Below are 18,801 nucleotides of genomic sequence, written 5' to 3' on the forward strand. Positions count from 1 at the left end.
TGTGAAAATTTAGTTTAACATCTTCAGAATTCTCTCTTACGGTCTTTTAATCCATAAGTAAAAGTTAAACTTGTATCTTGATCATTTAAAAGCATTATTTTAAACCTCAAAATATCAGCTCTTTACTCAAATATTGAACTAATTTAAGATCTTATTTATTATACCTAGTGTCTTTTCCTTTATTTGATTCCTTGGTTTTAATTGAGACCAGAGGCGTTGATTTAGAGTTAGATAAAGCAGTATTGGGCTTCCCTGGTAGCTCAGCTGGTAAAGAATCCACCTGCAATGTGGGAGACCTGGGTTCAATCCCTGGGTTGGAAAGATCCCCTGGAGAAGGGAATGGCTACCCACTTAAGTATTGTGCCCTGGAGTATTACCATGTACTGTATGGTACATGGGGTTGCAAAGAGTTGGACATGACTGAGCAACTTTAACTTTCGCAAAGCAGTATTATTTGCTAAACAATTTAATGTTTGAGTTACTGATAAAAAGATTTCTTTTCCTTCTCTCAGTTTGGTGTCATGATTAAGTCTGTTTGCCATCCATCTGTTATTTACTGATCATGGAACATAAATTAGAAATCTAGTGAGTGGTCAGTTTGCTCTTAATACATTGTAATACTATTTGGTCTTCCTGAGTATGGCGAATACAAAAATGTCTCGGATCCAACCTATGCTTTTTTTCAGTGCCAAAAATTGAAACAGGTATAAAAATGAAGTTAAGAAACATCCTTTGGTTGACCAAATTTATCATTGAGCATTTTTTTAATTTATGCTCATCTCCAAGTTGTAGTTTTATGATTCAGAACAGAAGTAACATATAATGGTATAAATAATTAAAAAGTTTTTTCTGGCCCTTCTGTATTCTACTTGGCAAGCTTTATGCATGCTCAACACCTTATACATTACACACTTTCCCACACATTTTTTAACTTTTTCTAGCCTATATAATATTTAATGTGTGTCTTATCAAAACTAGCTTATCACTGTATACCTTTGTTCATAATATAAGGACAAATATTACAATATCTTTGAAGGCTGAGCTATAATCAGAATATGTTCCCTTCTCTTCTTTGTCAACATTTTATTTGTTGAGAAAATTATCAGACTATATGCTTTTCAGTGCTTACGAGTCTGAAGTGCTAGTAGAGCCGGAAATTTGCTGTTTGACCCTAGGGCTTCACTCTTTTTTAATCCCTCCCTAGCTACTTGTGAGAGCTTATTTAAAATTCTGAGTTCTCCCCTGGCAGCCACAGTTACAGCTTCTTTGGCAAATTAAAAAGACTAAGAAAAAACATGCAAAGGCTCAGTACTGCTTCCAGTGACCTACATTTGTAGCCAGCTTTTAAAAGATGGCATGTGCCTTATTTTCCAACGAGGAAATCAAAGATAAGATAAAAATATAAAAGAAAATAAACCCACCTCTCTGTCACTGGCTCTTGAGAACATTTTTGGTATAACGTTGGAATGAACACACAGTTGGCCTTGATGTTTGTGCTTAAGTCAACAAAAGAAAGGAATTTTGCATGCAGAAAAGTGGCCTAAGTTATATAGTAAAATGCCACACTCTGTAACAGGATATTTACCCTCAAGAAGATGAATTATAATTGAAATCTGAGCTTAGATTTTAATTTCTGTGTGGCTACTTAACTAGCTTCAGGACCTTGCACAAGTCACTTAACCTTTCATATTAAAATAGTAATAATATCTGCCTACCGTATTCTGGAGTTCCAAATCAGAATTAAATATCTGAGGTTTTTGCTTTCTGAATCTTAAAGCATCTATTCCAGGCTTCACATTTACTTTCAAAAATTTTATTTTGAACCCATAAAAAATGGATGGTTGTGAATACTTGATGGTTTTGCTATACTCAAAGAAATGTTTAAATCTTGGAACTGTAATATAGGAGCCTTTTATCATTCTTGGAAAAGAAGTCATACAAAGTCAATATTGAGAATATTAGAAAGAGGGTTCACTTTTCTTCTGATTACTTTTTCTGAAAAAGTATTCAGAAGGGAAAGAATTCAATTCTTTTGAGGGGGATAAATGACTTGAAAACCAGAGCCATTCAAACTAAAAGAAAATCAGCCTCCCAAATTAACATGCTGTCCCATTTAATGAAACATTAAAGGACACCATAGGAGTAGAGAGGCAGTATACCATCAAGGATCATAAATTAAATAGACAGTCTGTGAAGATTTATTATGTATAAAAGGATAACTCTACTGTTGAAAACACCCCCCCAAAATAGGGCTATTTCTCCAGCTAGTGTTGGGGTGAATCTTTCAGTATTTCTCTTCTGATTTAAGTTTTGTTTATCAGAAACTGACAGGCAATTGCAGAAAGCCTTAGTTCCTCACATCCATCTTTTCACATTATGGAACATATTAATGAAATCACAGGCATTTGAAATGTGCTGATTGTGGGTGCATACATTGAGTCTAAAAGTCTGCTAGATTTCAAAAACAGGATAGAGAGTATTAAAATGAAGACTTGAAGTAGAAAATAAATCTGAAACTATGAAGTGTACTTCTCACGTTTATCTTTTAAAATAGACTATAACATACAGGGTGCTATAGAATTTTTAAAAACCTATTTTATGCTCTTAGTTACTTCTACTTCTCAGTAGTCAATGAACAAAAAGAGAATGAGTTCTGTTCTACTAAAACCAAATATACTACAGAAAATAATTTTCACATTTTAATAAAAATAAAATTATATCGTTTCATTTAGAGCCCACAATACCCTAAAGATTTTTGTTTGCGACATTTTCCATAGTTTTGTTTATTCTGAAAAAAATTAAAAATATATAATATCAAATAAATAAAACTAGTCACTTGTGTGCTTCTGAGTTAGGAATTTAACTGATCAGGACCCTTTAAATGAAGATAATGCCTGATTCTGTTCCTAACTGACATTTCTTTGACAATAGATATCCATAAACTTTGAAGTATTTCTTTTCCAACAGTGTAAAGATTCTGTGATCTTGATTTAATAAATAATTATGATTGTCACTTTCTTAACTTTTAAAATAGCTATATTTAGGAATGTTTTAGTTACACTAACAGTTTTTAGGATTTAGTTTATATTCAGTAAAGGCATTTAATACTTAAAGGAGAAGAAAGTAACTTACTATTATATAACTTTGTTTGCTCAATGTAGATTTTCATATATCATGTTTTCTTAAAATGGGTTGATTTTATTTTGTTTATTTTTTTTTTGAAAATTTATGCCTTTATTTCAGTTGTTGTGTTGGCAATATCAATCTTAAAATAATGATGAAAAGTTAACTCTTTCCAAATATGGGTATTTTGGGTTATGGTGAAATAGCAGTAGCTTTAAAACAGTATAGTAGCTAGATCCTACCTATCTTTTCCTGGAATGCCCACTTCAACACCAAGCTGTCAGATACATTCCTGAACTTTTGAAGACATTATAATGATGGTAATGTCAGGCCAGGATAAAGAAAAACAGAAATGATCAGAAGACTGAGGGGAAAAAGACATGAGATGGAAAAAAAAAATAGTTCGTATTGTCGACACCATCCAGTCTAGCAATTTTTACAGATGCTTTCTGTTTGCTCTTTATTTGATAAATTTAACGCCTTTTATTGCCATACCTCATTTTACTGTGCTTTGCTTTAGTGAACTTTATAGATACATGTTTGTTTTTTTTTTTTCTTGTTAATTTTCTGTTTAGTTGATCTATCCATAAGTGTGAGTGGGGTATTAAAGTCTCCCACTATTATTGTGTTATTGTTAATTTCTCCTTTCATACTTGTTAGAATTTGTCTTACATACTGCGATGCTCCCATGTTGGGTGGATATATATTATATAATTGTTATATCTTCTTCTTGGATTGATCCTTTGATCATTATGTAGTGACCTTCTTTGTCTCTTTTCACAGCCTTTGTTTTAAAGTCTAATTTATCTGATACGAGTATTGTGACTCCTGCTTGGAGTTGGACTCCTGCATATCAAAATGGGTTGATATGCACTCTTATACAGTAAACATTTACTGAAAGGAGTTACTACATATGATCTCACTAGCTAAACCTGTTAATACAGTGATTAAGTGGAGCATTTAGTCTACTTTTTAAAACAATTCACAAAATGTATTGTAATTAAGATATGTCCTATTGTAAGGACTACATTGTTCACCGTTCATTATTCTTTCTCTAAGTAGGAACATAATATAGGTAAAAATATACATATGCACACTTATGTATACACACATACCTAACACATATACACACACAGAGAAGTTCACATTTTTAACAATACTAGTTACCTAATTAGGAACTCTCTTCACTTTAACTTATATCTCTGGGTATGAGTTTTATTGGTTGTACAGTCAGAGCTAGATTAAACATTGACAACTTTGAATATGTAAACTTGACTTTGTAAAAAAAGTCTAGAAAGGAAAACTCCAATTTTTATGAATAAAAATATTAATAGCTTCCAGCAGTGCAATCTCTCTTCGCTGTAACTAAAAGCATGAAATTTTTATTTTAAGCTTTCTTCTTAAGAAGTCTGAAGTAAAGAGACTGTTTTGAAGGAGTATGTAATATAGATCTTACATGTTGATTTATAAAGTCATAAATTCTGTATCTAAATTGATGTATTAAGAAAAATTGATAAAACTAATATAGACCTCATAGAGACTTGTTCTTAACAGCCTGGCAGTTATTTTTTTTATATATGTGAGAAAATAATTATGGAAGCTAATATTAGAATGCCAAGAAACTCAGTGCATTTCCTTTTAAACTCCTTTTGGTCAATAGCATCAATAGACAGTGTTGAAACCTCCAACTGCTTTGGTTAAGACTAGAAGTACTATTTATGTATCACCAAGCATACTGCTAGAACCTAGATAAGGAATTTAAATTCATGTGTACCTCATCTTCCCATTCTCACTATTCGATTGCAGTAGAACTCAGGGGTTAATACATGTCGAAACGCTTTGAGATCCTTCTATGACTGGTACTCCTAAAAATGTGATTATTTAGAATGTAATATTTCTTAATTATTATTATCTGCATTTAATTGAAATTATTTTCACTTAGTGCAGCTTTCTCTTCATTTCTGAATACTTGTAGTGTAGACTTCCATTTTCTGTTCTTCATGTATCCTTCTCCTTCCCTTTGTCTTAGCCAAGCAAATTGAGAGATTTTTCCAGTCTTCTCAGCACATTTGTGGTTCAAATGTTAAAAAGAAACATGATAAAGATAAGGATGATAACGTGATAAGTATCAGTGGAAGAGTATCAAGACACTGCTCTGATCCCAGTGGTTTCATTTTCTATTTTTCAGATTCATATAATTAATGTAGTTTCCAAATCACAGACATCAATTTTGTCCGCTTATCCTTGGGAGTTTAGTATGCTGATATGAAAGTGATTTTCACCATTCTTGTAATATCTGTAATTTTGCTAAATTTATATCCAATAAATAATATCTGAAATCGCACCAAGATATTCCCTAATAGGTACTGCATTTAGTTTGGTACAAGATAATTCACTAATTGCTAATCTTAAAATTTGTGAGTTTAAAAACTTTACAGTGTAGCATCAACTACACCCCAAGATCTTCTGACTTATTCCATTAATTTACATTTCTGAATGCTTTTAACAATTAAAGTCACTCCTCCCCCCATAGTTTTGAATAGTTAAATGAAGATAATGTGGAGAACATACCTTTAATTTGTAAATATCCAGTTTGATATTTAGACTATGTTTTTATTTAGATTATGATAATCAGTAATATCTTTGGATTTGTATCTCTTTCAAACTTTCAGAAAATAAATATTTCCTCCAAAACCCCCCATAAATCAATAAAGTAATATACTTACTGATACATGGATAATGCTTAAGTAGTATTAATTATACAGTTACCAAAACCTGCAAGGATCAAAAGATTTTATTTTTAAGAAGGATTTCTCATGCTGCATGGATTATGTTGCTACATAATAGCTCAGTAGTACTTCTGCTGAATTGTAAAATAGCTTAGAGAGGAGTATGATGCCCATAGTTGGTGTAATGCATTGGTAATTAAGAGGGTGGGAGGTTAAGCTTCATTAACTGCTGAGGGATTGTATCTTGGGTTTTATTATGCCCTAGAGAACATAAAAAGTGAGAAGGGTCAAACTGTTGGAATCAGATTTTGCTTGTGCATCTGCCAAAACAAAGACCACAAAATAATAAAGCAGTAAGCACAAAATGACATGAATTGAAAAGGGGAAGAAATATATTTACAGCATCTTATGGATAAGGATAAATGTTTCTGGTAAAAAAATAAAATATAAAATGCTAGAGTATACTTTGGTATTGCAAGTTTGTTATAATTTTGTTTCTTATAGCTTTTTTTAAAAATAGAGTAAACAGTTCTTTTTGTCTGAAAGTATTGCCAATTTCTATATTAATTTTCTAACTTAATGTATTTGATTAAAAAAGATATTTTATACTTTCCATTCTGTCTTCTGTGTGGAACTTATGATGCCTGCTTTTTATTTTTATTTATTGATGTTTATGATCCTCGTTTCCAAATACATGGGAACTGTAAGTACCACATTGTGAAAAAGAACCAAATATGAGATATTCTTTCTCTTAGGAAGCAAAGATATAACAGCCATACATTGTGTTCTGTTGGTGCACTGCGTTAGAAATCAAGACTGGGGATTTTCAAAAATAATGAGGGTGGATGCTGATCTGTGATTGATGGCTATAATATTTGATTATTAAAGAGCTTATTCTTCGCATTCTCTCAAAATAGACATTTTATCAAAACATCAATCAAATTTTTTGTTTGATTAGATACAGGCATTGCAACAAATGGTAGAGATTACAGATACAGTGATCATCTCTGTTAGGGTCAGTGATTCAAGCAGGGTAGATCGATGATGGCACACTGCAAAAATGTTAGGGCTTACAAATAAAACAACATATTGTATGTAAACTCTTAACAGAAATTTCTGAATAATAGAAAGCAAAAAGACCAGAGTATTTCTTTTTTTCCAAAAATATCATTTTAGGTATATCTTTAAATCACTCATTTTTCATTTGAAGGGAACAGGAAAATGGATTTCATATTTTATATTCCTTCAGTTGCTCAGTATCATGTCATATTTTTAGTTCCTTTCATTTCTTCATGTTTAGTCCTTTGCTTTCTTGTTCTGCTTTTTATTCTCTTCCCAGCAGTTCTTTTTTCCCTAACAGTCTTATTAAGATGTAATTGACATGTAGCTTTATTATTTTAAGGTGTACAATGTAATGATTGGATATATGTATGTATTGTAGAATAATAGCAGAACAAGTTTAGTTAATGTCCATAACCTCACATTTAGAATTTTTTCTTGTGATGAGAACTTGTAAGATCTACTTTCTCAGCAGCTTTCAATTATACAGTGTTGTTAACTATAGTCACCCTGCTATACATTTATCACATACAGAATTATTTATCTTATAGCTGGAAACTTGTACCTTTTGATCACCGTCGCCCGTTCCCCTGCTTCTGACAACCGCCAGTCTGTTCTCTATGTTTGTAAGGTCATATATTTTAGATCCCTCATCTAAATCAGTGTATATAGCATTTATCTTTCTCCATCTGACTTATTTCACTTAGCAGGATGCCCTCAAGTCCACCATATTGTCCCAAATGGGAGAATTTCCTTTTATTGTTTTTAATGGCTGAGTAATGTTATATATATATATATATGATATTTTCTTCATTCATCTGTTGATAGATTCTTAGGTTGTTTCTATGCCTTGACTATTGTAAAAAATGCAGCAGTGAAAATGGAGGTACAGGTATCTCTTCATATGATTTCATCTGCTTCAGATACACACCTAGAAGTGGGATTGCTGGATCATATGATAGTTCTATATTTAATTTTCTGAGGAACTTCCATAGCATTTTCCATAGTGGCTGCACCAATTTACATTTCCACCAACAGTTCACAAGCGTTCCCTTTTCTCCATTCCCTTTTCTCTACATCCTTCCCAGAACTTGTTACCCCTCATCTTTTTTATAACAGCCATTCTAAAAGGTACATTAAATAAAACATATTTTTTGAAATTTCATGTTTAATGAAAAATGTGTCTAACAATATGTCTAATAATGCCTTCATTAAAAGGTGTTACCAGTTTTTAATTTTTACACTTTCTACCTCATTTCTTTTTTATACTGCTGAATTGTATCTTCAGATTATTTTCTTCAGGAAAGTTGGTGATGGGTAAGCTTTTGAAACACTGTATGCCTTTTTAAAACATATTTTATGCTTAGAGTTAATAGATAATTTTCCTGGATGGAAAATTCCAGGCTTAATATCAGATTTCCTCATATTTTGAAAACATTTTTTTCCTTGTCATTTAAAATCCAGTGTTACTGAAATATCTGATGCAGTCTATCTCTTGGCCACTAGTAACCTCTAGTCTGCTTACCATCTTAATATTTTGCTTTGACTAGAATTTCACATGTGTGGAATCATGCGGTATATAATGTTTTGTATCTGGCTTCTTTCATTTAACATAATGATTTTTAGATTAACCATATTCTTACATGTATCAGTAGAGTTTGTTCCTCTAACGTTTTTAGCCATTTACCAGTTGATGGACATTTGGGTTTTCCCTGTTGCCTGTTAAATGAAGTTGTGACCATCCATGTACATGTCTTTGTATGGACATGTTTTCATTTCTCTTTGGCAGATACCTAAGAAGATAATTGCTGGATCATATTGAAAGTGAATATTCACTTTTTAGAGAATTTCCAAACTCTTCTCTAAAGTAGCTGTGCAGTTTAGATTTATCAGTGGTGTGTAAGAATTCCAGCTGCCTGCTTTCTTTTTAACAGTTGGTGTGACCATTTTTTTAATTTTATGTTAACAATTCCAGTGCACATATAGTGATAACTCGTCGTGGTTTTAATTTGCATGTTCCTAATCACTAAAGGTTGAGGGCATGAGGAGAAAGGGGCGACAGAGGATGAGATGATTGGATGGTATCATCGACTCAATGGACACGAGTTTGAGCAAGCTCTGGGAGATAGTGAAGGACAGGCAAACCTGGCATGCTGCAGTCCACGGGGTCACAGAGTCGGACACGACTGAGCAACTGAACAGCAATAACAATCATTAATGATATCGAGTGTCTTCTTGTGTTTGCCATCCTTATATCTTTTGGTAGAGTGTCTGTTCAACTCTTTTGTCCACCTGTTATTGGACTATTTGCATTTTTGTCATTGAGTTGTGTATTCTTTTATATTCTGGGTATAATTCTTTATCAGATAAGTGAAGTGAAGTCACTCAGTTGTGTCCGATTCTTTGTGACCCCATGGATTGTAGCCTATCAGGCTCCTCCGTCCATGGGATTTTCCAGGCAAGAGTGCTGGAGTGGATCGCCATTTCCTTCTCCAGGCGATCTTCCTGACCCAGGAATTGAACCCGGGTCTCCTGCATTGCAGGCAGACGCTTTACCGTCTGAGCCAAAGTGTTTAGCAAATATCTACTCCCAATCTATAGCTTGCTTCTTTGTTTGCTTAACAGTATCATTTGAAAAACATTTTTAAAGTTCAGTATATTTCATGCTATGTTTTTGTCCTATTTAAGAAAAATTTGAATCACTCAGAGGTCAGCAAACTTTTCTTTAAAGGACAAGTTAGTAAATGTTTCTAGCTTTGCAGACCATATGGTCTCTGTTACAACTACTCAGTTCTGCTATTGTATCACTAAGGCAGACAGTTCCTAAACAAAGGAGGATGACTATGTTATAATAAAACTTTGTTTACAAAAACAGGTGACTGGTTGGATTTGGCCCAACCAGTTTGCTGATTCCTGGAATACCTAAAACCACTATTTTCTCCTCTGTTGTTTCCTAAGAATTTGTTGTTATCCTGTCTCTATTAAATTGCCTTGGCATCTGTGTAGAAAATCAGTTAAAAAAAAATATCTGAGTCTCTTCCCTAACTTTCTTTTCTGTTCCATTGAATCATACGTCTATCTTAAATGGACTTCATCTTTCTGTTTTTATGTCTTGAAATTAGGTATTTTAAGTCCTAACTTTCTTCTTTTTAAAGTTGTTTTGGCTACTATAGGTCTTTGGCACTTCTGATTAAATTTTAGATTCAGCTCAGCAGTTCATATGAAAAAGCTTGCCAGAATTCTTCTTCTTCTTCTTACTTTCTTCCCTCTGTCCTTTGTTGTTGATAATTTCCCTTACTATCTTCAAGTTCATGGATTTGCAGCCTACTCATGGCATTTCCTTTCTATATTGTTTTGAACTAATTCCCTTAATTTTACTGTTAATTTAATGAAATTGTTTGATTTTAATGAGTTAACTTATATTCCCTGCTATTATAAATTATGCTCTTCTTTTCTATCAAATGAGTTTTTATTGGATATCCAAATATACAGATTACTAGATTAAGAAAACCCCTAAACAACAACATTAAGCAAAGGAAACACCAATAATAAAGACTCAGAGGTAGAGAAGCTCAGGACTTACTGGGTTAGCACACGTTGTCCACTTTGTAAGAGAACAGTATGAAAGAAGGTACAAGCTACAATCATATCTTCTTTCTGAGATACTTAAGAGTCAACTGAGAGCCCTATTGCTACATGCTGCTCTGAGCCAGGAGAGGGAATTAACTAAGGAAATTGTAGAGAAAGCAAGGAGGAGGAAGAGCTGACAGAAAGGGAGGAAAGAAGAATGAAAAACAATAACCTGACTTCTTATATACTTTGAGTTTGACATATAGTTGAACATTCAGGTAGAATATCCAGAAGGCCATTAAAAATCTAAGTTCAGAAATTGCAGAATGATTGGAAACAGATTTGTTAGCCATCATTTATCACACCCTCAAACATTTACTGAATGCTTACTGTGTGCCAGACAGTTATAGACTGAATGTTTGTGTTTCCCAGCCCTCCCCTCCGCCCGCCCCCCCCCACCCCTCGCCAGGAATACATGTCCTTCTCTCATGCAAAAAACATTTAGTCCAACCCCATAACCAGTGCTGACTGAACATGTGAAACCAGGCAAGTTAGGTGGCTCCATAGTACAGTGGTGGGACAGGCGTAGGAAAAACATTTCAAATCCAAGAGAGAAATCAGAAAGAAGGAATGGCTGATGTATCCCAAGCAGGTCTAAATTTAACAAAGCAATTTCAAAAGATTTTCAGGCCCAAGAATACGCCTCTCAAGTTCAATCCTCTGGCTCCTAGATGCACTGGGGTGGTAATTTCACACCCTTTCAGCTGGTCAGTCAGTCAGTTCAGTCACTAAGTCATGTCCGACTCTTTGTGACCCCGTGGATTGCAGCTCATCAGGCTTCCATGTCCATGAACAACTCATGGAGCTTGCTCAAACTCATATCCATTGAGTTGGTGATGCCATCCAACCATCTCATCCTCTGTTGTCCCCTTCTCCTGCCTTCAATTTTTCCCAGCATCAGGGTCTTTTCCGATAAGTCTGTTCTTCAAGTCAGGTGGCCAAAGTACTGGAGCTTCAGCGTCACGCCTTCCAGTGAATACTCAGGACTGATTTCCTTAAGGATTTACTGGTTTGATCTCCTTGCTGTCCAATGGACTTTCAAGAGTTCTCCAATACCACAGTTCACAAGTATCAATTCTTTGGCACTCAGCTTTCTTTATAGTCCAACTCTCACATCCATACATGACTACTGGAAAAACTATAGCTTTGATAGATGGACCTTTGTTGGCAAAGTAATGTCTCTGCTTTTTAATATGCTGTCTAGGTTAGTCATGTCTTTTCTTCCGAGGAGCAAGCAACTTTTAATTTCATGGTTGCAGTGACCATCTGCAGTGATTTTGGAGCCCAGGAAAGTAAAGCCTCTCACTGTTTCCATTGTTTCCCCATTTGCCATGAGGTGATGGGACCAGTTGCCATGATCTTCATTTATTGAATGTTGAGTTTTAAGCCAGCTTTTTCACTCTCCTCTTCACTTTCATCAAGAGGGTCTTCAGTTCCTCTTCACTTTCTGCCATAAGGATGGTATCATCTCCATATCTGAAATTATTGATATTTCTCCCAGCAATATTGATTCCAGCTTGTGCTTCATCCAGCCTGGCATTTTGCATGATGTACTCTGCATATAAGTTAAATAAGCAGGGTAACAATATACAACCTTGATGTACTCCTTTCCCAATTTTGAACCAGTCTATTGTTTCATGTCTGGTTCTAACTGTTGCTTCTTGACCTGCATACAGGTTTCATAGCAGGCAGGTAAGGTGGTCTGGTATTCTCATCTCTTGAAGAATTTTCCACAGTTTGTTGTGATCCATATAGTCAAAGGCTTTGGCGTAGTAAATGAAGCAGAAGTAGATGTTTTTTCTGGAATTCTCTAGCTTTGCTTTCTCTGAGCATTACTTTGCTAGCATGTGAGATGAGTGCAGTTGTGTGGTAGTTTGAACATTCTTTGACATGGTAGTTTGCCTTTCTTTGGGATTGGAATGAAAACTGACCTTTTCCAGTCCTGTAGCCACTGCTGTGTTTTCCAAATTTGCTGGCATATACAATGCAGCACTTTTCCAGCATCATCTTTTAGGATTTGAAATAGCTCACCTGGAATTATATGGCATCACTGACTCGATGGACATGAGTTTGAGTAAGCTCTGGGAGTTGGTGATGGACAGGGAAGCCTGGCATGCTGCAGTCCATGGGGTTGCAAAGAGTCGGACACGACTGAGTGACTTAAGTGAACTGAACTGAGCTTTGTTCATACTGATGCTTCCTAAGGCCAACTTGACTTTGAACTCCAGGATGTCTGGCTCTAGGTGAGTGATCACACCATCGTGGTTATCTGGGTTATGAAGATCTTTTTTGTATAGTTCTTCTGTGTATTCTTCCCACCTCAGTATCTTCTTCTTTTAGGTCCATACAGTTTCTGTCCTTTATTTTGCCTGTCTCTGTGTGAAACGATCCCTTGGAATCTCTGATTTTTTTGAAGAGATCTCCAGTCTTTCCCATCCTATTGTTTTCCTCTATTTCTTTGCATTCATCACTGAGGAAGGCTTTCATATCTCTCCTTGTTATCCTTTGGAACTCTGCATTCAGATGGATATATCTTTCATTTTCTCCTTTGCCTTTCGCTTCTCTCCTTTTCTCAGCTATTTGTAAGGCCTCCTCAGACAACCATTTTACCTTTAGCTTTTACTTTTCTTGGGAATGGTTTTGATTACTGCCTCCTGTACAATGTTATGAACCTCTGTCCATAGTTCTTCAGGCATTCTATCAGATCTAATCCCTTGAATTTATATATAACTTCCACTGTATAATTGTAAGGGATTTGATTTAGGTCATACCTGAATGGTCTAGTGGTTTTCCCCACTTTCTTCAATTTAAGTCTGAATTTGGCGATAAGGAGCCAAATTGGCTTCATGATCTGAGCCACAGTCAGCGCCTGGTCTTGTTTTTGCTGACTATATAGAGCTTCATCTTCAGCTCCAAATAATATAATCAATCTGATTTTAGTATTGACCATCTGGTGATGTCCATGTGTAGAGTTGTCTTGTTGTATTTTTGGAAGAGGGTGTTTGCTATGACCAGTGCATTTCTTGGCAAAACTCTGTTAGCCTTTGACCTACCTCATTTTATACTCCAAGGCCAAACTTGCCTGTTACTCAAGATATCTCTTGACTTCCTACATTTGGATTCCCGTCCTCTGGGATGAAAAGGATATCTATTTTTGGTGTTAGTTCTAGAAGGTCTTATAGGCCCTCATGGAACCGTTCAACTGCAGCTTCTTCAGCATTAATGGTTGGGACTTAGACTTGGATTACTGTGATATTGAATAATTTGCCTTGGAAACAAACGAAGATCATCTTGTCATTTTTGAGACTGTACCCAAATACTGCATTTTAGACTCTTTTGTTGACTGTTAGGGGTACTCCATTTCTTCTAAGGGATTCTTGCCCACCGTAGTGGATATAATGGTCATCTGAATTAAATTCACCCATTCCAGTCCACTTTAGTTCACTGATTCCTAAAATGTTGATGTTCACTCTTGCCATCTCCACTCTTGCCAAACTTCCATTGGAAGTTTGAACACTTCCAATTTACCTTGATTCATAGACCTAGCAATCTAGGTTCCTATGCAGTATTGTTCTTTACAGCATCACGTTTTACTTGCATCACCAGTCATGTCCACAACTGTGGGTTGTTTTCACTTTGGTTCTGTCTCTTCATTCTTTCTGTAGTTATTTCTCTACTCTTCTCCAGTAGCATATTGAGCACCTACTGACCTGGGGAGTTCATTTTTCAGTGTCATATCTTTTTGCTTTTTCATACTGTTCATGGGGTTCTCAAGGCAAGAATAATGAAGTGGTTTGCCATTCCCTTCTCCATTAAACCTTGTTTTGTCAGAACTCTCCACCATGACCCCTCCATCTTGGGTGTCCCCACATGGCATAGCTCATAGTTTCATTGAGTTAGACAAGGCTGTGATTGTGTAATCAGTCTGGTTGGTTTTCTGTGGTTGTGGTTTTCATTCTGTCTGCTCGCTGATGGATGAGAACAAGAAGCTTATGTCCTTCCTTGGGAAGGACAGGCTGTGGGTAAAACTGGGTCTTGCTCTGGTGGGTGGAGCTATATTCAGTAAATCTTTAATCCAATTTTCTGCTGATGGGTGGGGCTGTGTTCCCTCCCTATAGTTTGGCCTTAGGCCAAACTATAGTAGGGGTAATAGTGGTAATGGGTCCTCCTTCAAAAGAACTTACACCAACACACTGGGCTCCCAGGACCTTTGTAATCAGTGCTCCTGACCCAGCAGCAGGCCACTGTTGACACACACCTCCACCAGAGACTCCCAGACACTCACAGGCAAGTCTGGCTCAGTCTCTTATGGCATCACTGCTCCTTTCTCCCAGAGAAGGCAATAGCACCCCATTCAGTACTCTTGCCTGGAAAATCCCATGGACAGAGGAGCCTGGTAGGCTGCAGTCCATGGGGTCGCCAGGAGTCGGACACGACTGAGCGACTTCCCTTTCACTTTTCTTTTTTTTTTTTTTATCTTTTTTTAATTTATTTTTAAATTGGAGGAAAATTGCTTTACAATGTTGTATTGGCTTCAGTGTACAACAACGAGCATTAGCCATAATCATACACATATACCTCCTTCTTGAGGCTCTCTCCCCTTCCCCCATCCCACACCTCTAGCATCGCAGAGCACCAGGCTGAGCTCCCTGTGTTATATAGTAATTTCACTTTCATGCATTGGAGAAGGAAATGGCAACCCACTCCAGTGTTCTTGCCTGGAGAATCCCAGGGACAGGGGAGCCTGGTGGGCTGCCATCTATGGGGTCACACAGAGTCAAACATGACGAAGTGACTTAGCAGCAGCAGCAGCTCCTTTCTCCTAGGTCCTGGTGCACACAAGGTTTTGTTGTGCTCTCCAAGAGTCTGTTTTCCTGGGGTTCTCAGCCCTTTTGCTGAATCCCCAAGTCAGAAAATCTGTTGTGGGCCCTAGAACTTTGGCAGCATTGTGAGAACTTCTTTGGTATAGTTGTTCTCCAGTTTGTGGGTGATGTATTTGTGGTTCTATAGTGGCGCTAATGGCGACCTCCTCCAGGCGGACTCATGCCGCATGCCCCACCTCCCAGGTCTGCTGCAGCCAGAGCTCCTGCCCCTGAGTCAGGTCACTGCTGACCCATGCCTCTGCAGGAGACACTCATTGGCAGGTCTGACTTAATCCCTTGTGGGGATCACTGCTGCTTTCCCTCAGTCGTGGTGTGCACAAGGTTTTGTTTGTGTCCTCCAAGCATTGCTGGCAGTTCTGAGGTTTGATTCTAAAAGCGATTTTGCCCCCCCTACCATCTTGTGGGGCTTCTCCTTTGCTCTTAGATGCAGGGTATCTTTTTTTTGGTGTGATTCAACGTTCTCCTGTCGATGGTTGTTCAGCCACTAGTTGCAATCTTGGTGTTTTTGCAGAAGATGAATGCACGTCCTTCTACTCCGCCATCTTGTCCATGGATCCTGAATCTAAAACTTTAGAAAAAACGAAAGGAGGAAATCTTTATGACTTTGAGTTAGGCAATAGTTTCTTAAATACAGCATCAAAAGTACAAGCAACAAAAGAAAAAAACAATAAATTGGACTTCATCAAAATTAAAAAATATTTTTGCATCAAAACACACTGGTGAGAAAGTGAAAAGACAAAACCACAGAATGTGAGAACATATCATATATACGATAAGGGTCTAATACCTAGAATAAATAAAGAATTGTCATAACTCAACAAGGTAAAGAGCCCAGTTAAACAGTGGGCAAAGTATATATAGACATATTTCTAAAGAAGATATACAAGTGTCCAAAACTAACACATGAAAAGAAACTCAACATCATTAGTCATCAGATGTAAATCGAAACTACAATGAGATACTATGTCACACCTACTAAGATAGCTATTTTTTCAATAAAGAAAGAAAAAATGTTAGGATGTAGAAATATTGGAACCCTCAAACATTGTTGGTAAGAATATAAAATGGTACAGCCATTATGGAAAACATTTTTGTAGTTCCTGAAAAAGTTTAACAGATTTACTCTATGACCCTCTCCTAGGTATACATCCTAGAGAAGTGGATATATATGTTCACATTAAAACTCAGGCATGAATATTCATAGCTGCTTTGTCATAACAGCCAAAAAGTAGAAACAATCCAGATGTCTACCAACTGATGAATAGATAAACAAATGTGACATATATCCAATCAGTGGAATATTATTCAGTAATAAAACAAAATGAAATACATACAGCCAAATGGATGAACCTTGAAACCACCACACTAAGTGAAATAAACCAGATCCAAAAGGTCATGTGTTATATAATTCTATTTAATTAACTGTCTGGACTAGACTAATCCATAGGACAGAAAATAGATTAACGATTTGGAGGACTAGGAGGAGGGGGGAATGGGTAGTGACTGCTGAATGAGTGTACTGTTTCTTTTGGGAGGATTGAAAATGTTCTGAAAGTAAATAGTGGTAATGGTTGCACAACTCTTAATATTCTAAAATTCACTCAACTGCACTTTAAAATACTTAAAATAATAAATTTTGTTTTATGTGAATTTTATTTCAATTGAAAGTACTTAATATATGCACATATTAATATATGTATATTTATTATTTATATATTAAAACATAACCTTTAGATGAATGTTACTAGTTAGAGTGTATTTTCTATACCTATTTTGAACATTTTCCTCTTTAGAAAATGAGCATCTATTTTATCAATACTGAAATTAGAATCATTGTAATTTTCCTCTTATAAAAGTTTTTGAAATGGTGAAATGTCCACCATAGGAGTAGATGCCTATTTAATAAGATATATAAGGAAATGGTCACCTATTTTTATACTCTCATCTTGTTTACATGTCTTAGCCGTATTAATAAGAGATCTCTAATATTTTAGGTCTAGTTCTTTAATACTATACACCTTAATATTAGAACATTTCTATTCCAGATTGATATATTTTAACTAACGAGAGACAGTGTGGTATACATTTTAAAAATACACACTGTCTCTTTTGAAAAAATTTTTTTAATGTTTTTGTTGTTGAGTTATGACCTTTGTCATAACTGTTATTACAAATGTTCCTTAGATTGAAAAAAATACAAATATTTATACTGCTGCTGCTGCTGCTAAGTCGCTTCAGTCGTGTCCGACTCTGTGTGACCCCATAGATGGCAGCCCACCAGGCTCCCTCATCCCTGGGATTCTCCAGGCAAGAACACTGGAGTGGGTTGCCATTTCCTTCTCCAGTGCATGAAAGTGAAAAGTGAAAGTGAAGTCGCTCAGTCGTGTCCGACTCCTAGCGACCCCGTGGACTGCAGCCTACCAGGCTCCTCTGTCCATGGGATTCTCCAGGCAAGAGTACTGGAGTGGGGTATCATTGCCTTCTCCGGGATGCCATTGCCTTCTCCGAATATTTATACTAAATGCTACCTAATATTGACAATACAAAATGTGTGGCTTTGAGTTAAAGTTAGGACAGTGATTTGACTCAGTTCTCATAATCAAACATTTATTGAATGCTTGACATGTGGCAGGTACCATTCTTTGCATTTATATTTTTAGCTCATTTATTACTTACAACAAACCAATGAAGTAAATACTACTATCTGCATTTTTCCAGTTTTGAATGGAGACATGTAGAGGTACTACAGGTGGTCAGGGTAACCACAGATACAGCTCTACTGCAAAGTCAGGATTTGAATCTGAACAATCTGGTTGCTAAATTCAAACTTATAACCTCTATGCTATGTTGAACTATACACATATATTTGTTTCCATTGGAAAAAATGTAACTTTGTGTTTTGTAAGAAATGAATGCTTTGCTAGGTATGATATATTCAGAGTTTTAATCATACAACTAGTGGAGAAGGCAATGGCAACCCACTCCAGTACTCTAGTCTAGCAAATCCCATGGGCGGAGGAGCCTGGTAGGCTGCAGTCCACGGGGTCGCTAGGAGTTGGACACGACTGAGCGACTTCACTTTCACTTTTCACTTTCATGCGTTGGAGAAGGAAATGGCAACCCACTCCAGTGTTCTTGCCTGGAGAATCCCAGGGATGAGGGAGCCTGGTGGGCTGCCATCTATGGGGTCGCACAGAGTCGGACACGACTGAAGCGACTTAGCAGCAGCAGCAGCAGTGTCTAATACTAGCATATATTATAGAGTGAATCCACTGTAAGATCTTTTAGGAGATTACTCTAAAATATCTGATGGTTACTATAATTTTTAGTTGACACAATTTTAAGCATCAGATCAGATCAGATCAGTCGCTCAGTCG

At 36.2% G+C, this 18,801-nt stretch overlaps 1 protein-coding gene across 3 annotated transcripts in view; it reads left to right on the top strand.

Moving 5' to 3' along the window:
* ELP4 (elongator acetyltransferase complex subunit 4) overlaps positions 1-18,801 on the top strand; it is a 254,785-nt gene that overhangs the window by 46,362 nt on the left and 189,622 nt on the right. The window lies entirely within an intron of this gene.

The sequence above is a fragment of the Bos grunniens genome, chromosome 15 (assembly GCF_055505025.1).
Source record: "Bos grunniens cultivar Pamir isolate PY7600 chromosome 15, Bosgru_T2T1.0, whole genome shotgun sequence".
In the NCBI taxonomy this organism is placed as follows: domain Eukaryota; kingdom Metazoa; phylum Chordata; class Mammalia; order Artiodactyla; family Bovidae; genus Bos; species Bos grunniens.